This window comes from Labeo rohita, chromosome 10, assembly GCF_022985175.1.
Source record: "Labeo rohita strain BAU-BD-2019 chromosome 10, IGBB_LRoh.1.0, whole genome shotgun sequence".
Lineage (NCBI taxonomy): Eukaryota > Metazoa > Chordata > Actinopteri > Cypriniformes > Cyprinidae > Labeo > Labeo rohita.
Genome location: NC_066878.1, coordinates 20790167 through 20801280, shown reverse-complemented (window position 1 = coordinate 20801280; position 11114 = coordinate 20790167). Strand labels below are relative to the sequence as shown.

The 11114-nt window shown below is 40.4% G+C and overlaps 1 long non-coding RNA gene across 1 annotated transcript; it reads left to right on the top strand.

The window, feature by feature from the left end:
• Positions 1-459: 459 nt before the first annotated feature.
• On the top strand, positions 460-1438 carry LOC127172619 (uncharacterized). The gene is made up of 3 exons (XR_007828651.1): positions 460-540; positions 682-756; positions 939-1438. It is a non-coding gene; the product is annotated as an uncharacterized LOC127172619 (long non-coding RNA).
• The last annotated feature ends 9676 nt before the right edge of the window (positions 1439-11114 follow it).

Below are 11114 nucleotides of genomic sequence, written 5' to 3'. Positions count from 1 at the left end.
ATTTGATATATTTTGGGTTTTATACTGCATTTGTTTTAATGATGTATAACATCAGTTTATTTAAATGTCAAACATGAAAAATGTGTTAAACTTATTTATTATTATTTATTATTATGCAGTATAAAAAACACTGAGTTCTCTCAAGCAGTGTTTAGCGCACTGGAGCATGTCCAAAAAATAAAAATACAGCCATAATTCACATGTGTGGATCTGACATGTAGAGTACAGTAAATCCTGTACACAAGTATACACAGATTATGTTTAAGCTCTGAGAATTTCACTGTTACCAAACTAAACAAGTACCAAACAGTGTGATTTCTTTAAACAATGCAGTGAGGCAGTGACATTGGAGATTTTGCAAGGTTTGGCGGAGACCCGGAAGTTACACAATTGTTTTCTTGTCATTCATCATCGTGGGAATTCACTGGACCAAGCCCTGGTTTGCGCTCATCTGTCCAGTATTTAAGGCACAGAACCACAGATGTCAGAGTAAATACAGACTGCCACATTACAATAACTAGACAAGAATATCTGCGCAAGGTAAACCATTAATCGCTTCAATTTATGCTACATTAATGGCTTTTTATTTTTATCCTTATTATAAATTAAAGTAACTGAATAATAAATTAATACAATTTTTAATCTGTGCTAAACACTGTTTCACATTAGGTTCTTTTGTAGCTTTTGATTTGCAGGATGAAGACTTTACATGCAATCATGCTGATGCTGTTTGTTGCATCAGTCTTTTCAAAACCAGTAAGTATTCAGTAATGTTTTATTTTACATTTATTATTATTATTAGTACTAGTATTATTTTTTATTTATTTTTTTATTTTATATATTTTTTTAAATGAAGTGTTACTGTTATACTTCAATAACTTTTCTCAAGCGCATGCAGTACTATTATTAATGGAATTATCAACTGTTTAAATCCTCAGTCTCGTCTGCGCAGATCTGATTCAGCAGCATCAGATTCAGCAGCATCAGATTCAGCAGCATCAGATTCAGTAGCATCAGATTCAGCAGCATCAGATTCAGCAGCATCAGATTTAGCAGCATCAGATGAAACTGGTTCACTCAGTGCTGACAGTCTCAGAGTGGACGATTCACAGTCAGTTGAGAATTCTGTTGAGACTAATTCATCTTCAGAGGAAGTTAGAGGTACCCCTCCACCATGAACCATCATGACACAAGACATCACAAACCATTACTGTGGATCTGACAACTGAGATAATGGGCGATACTAATAAAATCAATACAATATCTTGCAATACTACTGCTTAATCAACTTTTCATGCAAAAAAAAAAAAAAAAAAAAAAAAATCTATCTGTGCTAATGAAGGTCTTGAAACTGATTGATAAACTTTTAAAATTCATAATTCATTACTTTGAAAAGATTTTATGTGCTCATTCAGAATAAAAAATCTTTCAAATGCAACCAATTGTCATAATCATTATTTCAAAATATCATTTTCCATTGAGTGATATGACTTTGTCTGAAGTAAGCATATATGATTTACTGGCATATGCAATGTTAATAATATAAAATTATGACTTGGAGCCTTCTACTGTATATACAATTTTAATATCATAATTTACTGAATTCACAGACTCTAGAGGTGCATGTGCGGAGTGATATGATTAAAAAATATTGAATATAATGTCAGGGCAATAGACCAATTTTGAGTAGACGTCGCAGTGACGTCAGCTGCGCGCACATAGTGGTTGTAGAAAAACACTGGTAACAAGTGGAGGTAAACAGGTAAAATCCATGGAATAAGAGAAAAAATATATATTTTTGTGCCTTTTGATGTCAAAATCGGAATGCAAATGATTTTTATAGAATACCATAATAAAAGCAGCCATTTGAAGATACACTATGGATGAAAACTGCTATAATTACTCTACTTTTAAAGCATAAATTTGATTTCAACTGTCACCGTCCCCCCTGTGGGATGCCTAAGTTTACTTCACCATATTACAAATAAATCCTAATCTAATCATGATCGCTGGAAAGGTCTAAGACTCCTAAATAGATGTTTTACCATACATTTGTGTTAGAAATTATGTAGGAAAAGTAATAGATTAATATATGTCAAGAGTGCCACTTAAAAAAGTCTACATCATAACATGAGTTCTGACCTTTGTCACAAAAGACTTTCTTCATTGCCTTTTTTCCTATCACGCTTTAGATATCATAAGAAATTATATATTAGCTCAAAACTTAAAATCTCAAAATTCATTATTTGAAAGGCATTTTAAATCAGACATTGCATTACCATGGAAAATGTACATGAAAGTCATATTACAAAATGTTTTCATTCATGAATTATAAAAATTGAAGTCTGGATAGTGCATTTTTATGTTTGTGTTCAAAAATGGGAGTGACAGTTAAAGGGTTAAACAACAGGTCTACGTAATATTCACATATTCTGTTCATAGAGGAAGTATTGTATTAGCGCTACAGTTACAGGATGAAATATTATGTAAACCTATTACTATTAACATTTTTGCATAACATTTTTTTATTTTATCTCACAATTCTGACTTTTTTTTCTCACAAATTCAGGTATATCTCCTAATTCAGACTTTATAACTCGAAAAAAAGCCAGAAGTGTGGGATATAAACTCTGAGCCGAGGGGAAAAAAGAGAATGCAGAGTTGTTTTTCCTCTAGAGTTGTCTCTCGGAATTGGAAAATAATGCCAGATTTTGAAATATAAAACCAAATTGACCTTTTTTACTCTTTTATTCCATGGCTTCGTAGACTGCCACTTGAATCGCCCACAAAAAAAAAAATATATATATTTTAGTGCATGAAATTAATATAACGCCACATCTGCAGTAATACAATTTAATTTAAACATTTAAGTTTTAAATGAAAAGAACATATTCTAAAATATGTCTTCGTGCTCCATTTTTGCTGGAGGAAAACAACTAAAGTGCTATGGGGTAAATGCATGTGTGCTTGTTAAAGACATATAGATATAGGGGAGAGTGGGGTAAGTTGAGCCAGTGGGTAAACTGACCCACCCCCTGTATCTTGACAACTGTACACTTTTACTGTCAGTGAACATGCATTGTGGAATCACACATAATTTTTGCCAGACTGCGAAAAGGAGAAACACATGGGAGGTGTTACGTGGTGAGGGAGACGTGAAGCGGGCGGATCCATCTGCAGAGCTTTATTAACTTTAGACAGAGACATTGTCAAACATAGGCAGGGTCGAACAACGGCAAACAGGTATGTTAGGACAAAACACAAGAATAATCCGTGATACAGGCAGGGGTCGATCAATGGCGAACGTTATCCAAGGGGCTAGGAAAAGGGGTATCCAAATGGACAGGCTAGAGATCCAAAGGGCAGGCAGCGAGACAGACAAAATTATACAACAAGGCGTTGATACAAGACAAGGACAAACTGACTAGAAACACGATACAACTAAGCTAAGGATTGACAAGGATTAAGGATTGGCTCCGTAAAGATAACACAATACAATACTTGGCGAATAGCGAGAGGAAGTCCAAGGCTTATATAGAGTATCTGATTGGATCGCGGTGATCAGCGCAATGGCTGATGGGGAATATAGTCCGGGGTGTGGTGCAACAGTTTGTGTAATGTGAATGTAATGAGAGGGCAACATCTGGTGGTGAGCGGACTGAAGGTCACCGGCCAGATTTGTGACAGGAAGAGTGGAAGGCTCCCATTTGCCTTAAAAATGTTTTTTTAGCTTGTCAGAATAAAAATAAAAAATTGCATAAGTGTAAAAATATTAATGATGCATATAGTTGATTTAGCAACACATAAAACCACACAAATCATTTAACAAAATATTAGCCTGAATTGGTTAGGTAACTATGCTATGGGGCAAAGTAAGCCAAATGTTGTGGGGTAAGTTGAGCCAGCACCCACCATAAGACACTGAAGTTAAGTTAAATCTCTAAAATATAAACTGGTATTTTAATGTGATATTACACATCTGGTTTATTTTATCATATTTATTTGTAGTTTATTTGATAGGGACAGTGTACAAGTGCACCAAATCCTTCTCTGAGAACCAGAAGATGCTTTTTATCACATTATAATCAAATATATCTTTCCATCTGTAGTCCCTAATGGCCTGTTCGACATTGTACAAAAGCTACCATGCCAAGAATGTTTTGTCTAAAATGTTTATTAGTTTCAGTGACATTTATTCCTTCATTCTAACTCAGATTTTATTTAGGTTAAAACTGTGGTGCTCGCCATATTGTTTTAGGAATTCAAACAATTCAATACTGAAAATTAAACTTCATTTGATTGGTTTTGATTCATTTAAGTTAGCTTTAAGAAAAGAAATATGACTGTTTGTAAAATTAAATTGGATTATTAAGTTAGTTTTAGAAGAAGTTAATTATCTTTAAAATTTCACATGGGTTTGAATTGGATTTAGTCAAATGGTCATTTTTCACCCAGATGGTGCATCTTACCCAATGACTTGGGTCAACTTACCCCTAACCTGGGGCAAACTGAGCCACAGTAACACTTTTTTATGCCATATTTTTAGAACCTTTTGTCATAGATACATTCTGATCATTTAAAATGATTGGAAATTGAAATTACTTTCATTGTACATCTTCCACATTTTCCCTTATCTTGAGGACCACATAAGTTAAAAATTGCTCATCTTACCCCACTCTCCCCTAAACTGCAAGGCACATACTGCAAAACCAAGGAATACTGTATGAGACACTTGAATGCTTTAATAAACTTTCACAAAGACAAACTGGACAAGTGACATTCACAACATACCTCTAAATTTAAAGGAGAAGTCCATTTCCAAAACAAAGATTCACATATAATGTACTCACCTCCTTGTCATCCAAGACGTTCATGTCTTTCTTTCTTCAGCCGTAAGTAAATTATGTTTTTTGAGGAAAACATTTGTGCATTTTTCTCCATATAATGGACTGATATGGTGCCCCAATTTTGAACTTCCAAAATGCAGTTTAAATGCAGCTTCAAATGATCACAAATACGGCTGTAAACGATCCCAGCCGAGGAAGAAAGGTCTTATCTAGTGAAACGATCGGTTATTTTCATAAAAAAAATACAATTTATATACTTTTTAATGTCAAACGCTCGTCTTGTCTTACTCTGCTTCAACTTTTTCCGGTTCATGACAGTATGTCAAAAAACTCCCATCTCATGTTTTCCCTCAACTTTAAAATAGTCCTATGTTTACCTTTTTTGTTAAGGGTGTTTGATCTTCTTTGCATGTTCACTTTGTAAAGACTGTGTTTGCAAAGACACTTCTGATTTTTGAAGCTGTCTTGAGCCAGAATACACAGAGTTCAGAGTAAGACAAGACAGGCATTTGAGATTAAAAAGTATATAAATTGTATTATTTATATGAAAATAACCGAACGTTTCTCTAGATAAGACCCTTCTTCCTTGGCTGTGATCGTCTACAACCGCATTTGGGATCATTTGAAGCTGCATTTTGGAAGTTCAAACTCGGCGCACTATATAAGTCCATTGTATGGAGAAAAATCCTGAAATGTTTTCCTCAAAAAACATATTTTTTTTTACGACTGAAGAAAGAAAGACATGAACATCTTGGATGACAAGGGGGTGAGTACATTATATGTGAATCTTTGTTTTGGAAGTGGACTTCTCCTTTAATATAAAATATTCACAAAATCTAATAAGTAAAAGCCCATTTATGATGTTGATATATGTGTGCTAGTATGTCTATGATGCTTTTGTGTTTGCTTATCTGAGCTGGTAATGCACAACAACATTGTGGTGAACGTTTACCTCATGACTTCACAACAGAGTAAGTGTCAAGTTAATTATTTTCGGTCTCTGAGTCATTAAAGTTCAGTTGCATCTGTAAAGTGTGCATGTCTTGCCAGATGTTGTTTCAGAAAAATATCTTTGTGGTAACTAAAGATTTTACATTGTGTAACAAAATACTCAAATGGTGCTAGAGGCTGACATTCCCCAACCAGGTTTCTAGGTTATTTTAATGGATGTGTGACGTTGTCAAGTTCTCATAGATGTTTTTGCAGAGCAGCCACAGGTGTAGTTCATCACATTAATTTTCCACTGACATTTGGTGTCCAGAAAATATCACAAGACCTTTTGTCTTCATTTTCAACAGTATTTCTATTGTTTCATGGTTTAAAACCTAACAAACTAGTTATGGGGAAATCTTTTGCTTTATGTGTTCAAAATAAATGACACTCATGGTTCTATAACACAATGACATTCACAGTTTTAGGTGTGTCTTAAGTTTTTCAATACTTTTTGGGGACACTGTATAAAAATACTATCATGATATTGATGTATGATCTCTTTATAGGAACAGCACATCATGAAATGTAAATTCGCTCTCAATTTGTCTTTTGGAAAATCTCCTTTCTTCTTTCAACAGACAGCTTGCCTTATTATGACTATTTAGTGGCATGTTAAAAAATAAAAAAAATCTAGTATTTTGAGAATATGGTTGAATATTTAGAGAATAAAGTCATAATTACGAGAATAAAGTCAAAATGTTTCCAGAATTCGAAATTACAAGAATTAAATTGTAGTAATTAAAGCTATAATATTTTGTAATAAGGGTTAGGGTTAATATAAGTATATCCTGCACATGCAAATGGCCCAGATTGGGAGCACTGAGAGAAGTTGCCAGGCCACTAAAACTTATTTGAATATATGCGGGATTATTAGTAGAAATGATACCATGTGTTATACTCTCGGGGACAGTATGCTTGGAAATAATATTTCACATTTTCAATTGCATTTATTAGGCCTATTTGTAGTGCGTCCACCACCTGCTCCGCAAAAATGTCTGTGGCGTCCAACCTTTTATTCTTCATTATTTGTATTGTGCCAGCCACCCAGTAATCCCAAAAATTGTGTGCTTTGCTTCTTTTAATATAACTGTCACGAATCTGGTCGGTGTTCTGCGGACCGCTCACCACCAGATGTCACTCTCACCTTACCCACACACTCTGACTGTTGCACCACACTCCGGACTACATCTCCCGTCATGCATCACGCTGATTGCGTCAACTCATGTGACCAATCAGCAGCACTATAAAAGCCCCGGTCTTTCCCCATGCAAGTCACGGATTGTTGTTGTTGTTGTTGTTGTTTCTATTGTTAGCATTCCCTAGTTTCCTTGTTCCCTAGTTCCTAGTTCCCTCGCCTGCTCCCCCGTTTTCGTCTGTTCGCCACCTGCCTATTGGACTCTAGCTCTTGTTTATTGGTTTATTCTCCTAGCCCAGCCCCTTACGGATTACGTTCGCCACGGATCGACCCTCGCCTGTTTCTCGGACTTTTATTGTGCATCGCATTCGTTATACCTGTTTGCCATTGTTGTTTGACCCTGCCTGTTCGACCATGTATCTGTCTCATCCCCTGAATAAAAGCTCGCAGATGGATCCGCTCGCCTCTCGTCTCTCACTCGATCCAGCAGCTTTCACCCCGGACATTCGTTTGACATGGACACTGACAGAATTCTTTTCAGGATCAAACAAGGACCACACACACTTGAACAGTATATCCGTGAGTTTCTGGCCATCGCCAATCATTCCACCCTCCCGGACTGTACCATTATAGAAATCTTTTGCGATGGCGTAAACCAGCCTTTAAGGGCGAGGCTGAGACGCGAGGGTCCGCGTTCATCACTCGCGGAATTTATGGACTTTGCTCTGTTGTGTGTGTGCTCTCCGTTTACCGTGGGTGTCGCGGAGGAGGAGCGCGACGCCACGGAACCGCTGACCGCCTGGATTGCTCGTGAAATGGCGGCCGTGTCGGAGTGCGCGCGAGCAATGGCGACGACTGCGAGTAGCGCTGCTCTAATGGCGTCGACAGCGGTGCCCGTTCACAAGATGGCGGCTGGGCCGGAGCGCGTTCATACCCTGGCGGCGACAACAGAGCCCGTGCACAAAATGGCGGCGACTGTGATGCCCGTTCGCAAGATGGTGGCGGTGCCAGTGCGCGCTCACCAGATGGCGGCGACGGCGGAGCCGTTCAGAAAATGGCGGTGAAAACGGAGCTCTGTCACGTCACAGCTGTTATACCAGAGCCGTATAAAGTCACAGCTGCATTTCCTGAGTCAAGTCAAGTTGCAACTGTGTTTCCCGAGTCAAGTCAAGTTTCCAAGTCAAGTCAAGTTGCAGCTGTGTCTCCTGAGCCAAGTCAAGCTACGACTGTTGTTCCAGAGTCAAGTCAAGCTAAAGCTGTAGCTTCCAAGTCCAGTCAAGCTTCCAAGTCCAGTCAAGCTTCCAAGTCCAGCAACGTCAAAGCTGTCGTTCCTGCGTCAAGCAACGTCAAGGCGGTCGTTCCTGCGTCAAGCAACGTCAAGGCCATGGTTCCTGAGTCAAGCAAAGTCACAGCTGTGGTTCCTGAGTCAAGCAAAGTCACAGCCGTGGTTCCTGAGTCAAGCAAGGTCACAGCCGTGGTTCCTAAGTCAAGTAAAGTCATTGATCTTCACAAGCCAGTTCAAGTCACCGCTGGTCTTCACGTGTCAGATCAAGTCACTGCTGATCTCCATGAGCCAAGTCAAGTCACCGCTGATCTCCATGAGTCAAATCAGGTCACTACTGATCTTCACGAGCCAGGTCAAGTCACTGCTGATCTCAAAGAGTCAAGTCAGTTCACTACTGATCTTCACGAATCAAGTCATGTCACAGCCAATCTCCACAAACCAAGTCAAACCACAGCTGATCTTCATGAGCCAAATGAAGTTATTGCTGCTATTCCAGAGCCCCGTCACGTCTCGTCTATCTGTCCAGAACCTCACCATGTCTCGTCTGACCGCCCAGAGTCAAGTCACGTCTCGTCTGACCGCCCAGAGTCAAGTCATATCATGTCTGCCAGTGTGATGGCGATCACTATTCTCAGTATGTGGGCCGCACACTACACTCCAAAGGTCATGTCTGTTCACAAGTCTGCCCTGGAGGTCACGTCTCTTCACAGGTCCGCCCCGGAGGTCACGTCTGTTCACAAGTCCACCCCGGAGGTCACGTCTGTTCACAAGTCCGCCCCTGAGATCACGTCTGTTCACAAGTCTGCTCCAGAGGTCCCGTCTGGTCTCAAGTCTGCTCCAGTGGTTCCGTCTGGTCTCAAGTCTGCTCCAGAGGTCCCGTCTGGTCTCAAGTCTGCTCCAGAGCTCCCGTCTGGTCTCAAGTCTGCCCCAGAGGTCCCGTCTGGTTTCAAGTCTGCTCCAGAGGCCCCGTCTGACCACGAGTCAGCTCCAGAGGCCTTCCCTGTCGGAGAAGCCGCGCCAATGCCTCCTGAGGTGTCAGCTTCGGCTGTAGATCCTCCTAGGGAGGCGGCGTTCATCCTCAAACACTCTGCTTCTCCCCTTATTCTGTCTGCCTCCTCTGTCCCTATTCTCCCCAGGTCCCAGTCTATTACACGGGTTCCTGCTCTACCCTGGCGGCCTCCTGTGCCTCCTGCTGCGCCTCCCGGTCTGCCTCCGGCTCCGCCCTGGAGGGCTCCTGCTCAGCCTCCGGCTCCACCCTGGAGGGCTCCTGCTCTGCCTCCGGCTCCGCCCTGGAGGGCTCCTGCTCCGCCCTGGAGGGCTCCTGCTCAGCCTCCGGCTCCACCCTGGAGGGCTCCTGCTCTGCCTCCGGCTCCGCCCTGGAGGGCTCCTGCTCCGCCTCCGGCTCCACCCTGGAGGGCTACTGCTCTGTTGGTCCTGCCTCAATCACCGGGCCCTCCACATGGACCTGGTCCTCCAGCCCTCGCCCTGTCTCACTCCCGCCCCACTGCTCCCCTGGACTGTTGTTCCCTTCGAGCGTCTGGAAGCCGCTCCTTGGGGGGGGGGGCTATGTCACAAATCTGGTCGGTGTTCTGCGGATCGCTCACCACCAGATGTCACTCTCACCTTACCCACACACTCTGACTGTTGCACCACACTCTGGACTACATCTCCCGTCATGCATCACGCTTATTGCGTCAACTCATGTGACCAGTCAGCAGCACTATAAAAGCCCCGGTCTTTCCCCATGCAAGTCACGGATTGTTGTTGTTGTTGTTTCTATTGTTAGCGTTCCCTAGTTTCCTTGTTTCCTTGTTCCCTAGTTCCTAGTTCTCTAGTTCCTAGTTCCCTCGCCTGCTCCCCCGTTTTCGTCTGTTCGCCGCCTGCCTATTGGACTCTAGCTCTTGTTTATTGGTTTATTCTCTTACGGATTACGTTCGCCATGGATCGACCCTCGCCTGTTTCTCGGACTTCTATTGTGCATCGCCTTCGTTATACCTGTTTGCCATTGTTGTTTGACCCTGCCTGTTCGACCATGTATCTGTCTCGTCCCCTGAATAAAAGCTCGCAGATGGATCCGCTCGCCTCTCATCTCTCACTCCCCGTTACAATAACAGAGCTCAGCTTTTAAAGTCTCAATACTAATTATCCTCTTTATTTCAAGTTTATAGCACGATATATAAACGTGAAGGAACATCAGAGATAACCATTGTGGTATTAAAGTAAAGAACAGAAATGCTAACACTCAACAATTACTGAATGTGCATTTAATCTGCCATAGTTAGTATCTGTAACACATATACTGTATGTACTATGTGTATTTATAAAATTTACCAGTTTATTTTGCCTGTATGTTGCATGTAAAATGTTTTATTATGAGTGGCCAAAATATGCATCTTCGTTAATATTTTTAGCTTTTTATACTTATGTAGGAATGAGTCGTGTTTCTAGAGAACTTTACATAATAAATGGAGCTTATAGTTCATTGTTATGTATTTATAACTTCTTTGATTCATGTAGGGGCAAGTATATACTGTAGGATGATGTCAGGTTATATCATCCATTTGGAAAATTACAATTTGACTGTTTCACATCCTCAATCATCACTGACATCTTTTGGGTCGGTGAAGTATCTGTCTGCTAAATTTGTTTGTTCTGGGCATATGAGCTGCTATGTGATACCAAAAACTGAAAATCTGCATATCCATTATCATGTTTGCAGCCAAAATGAACAATGAAGTTCTGTTCACAGTTGTTTCCATTTAAGTATGTGATACTTATCATGTAGGCCAGTGGTTTAGACTAGTTTCGCTTAAAATCTCTAAGCAAGTCTTTAATTTTGGTAAACAATGTCATA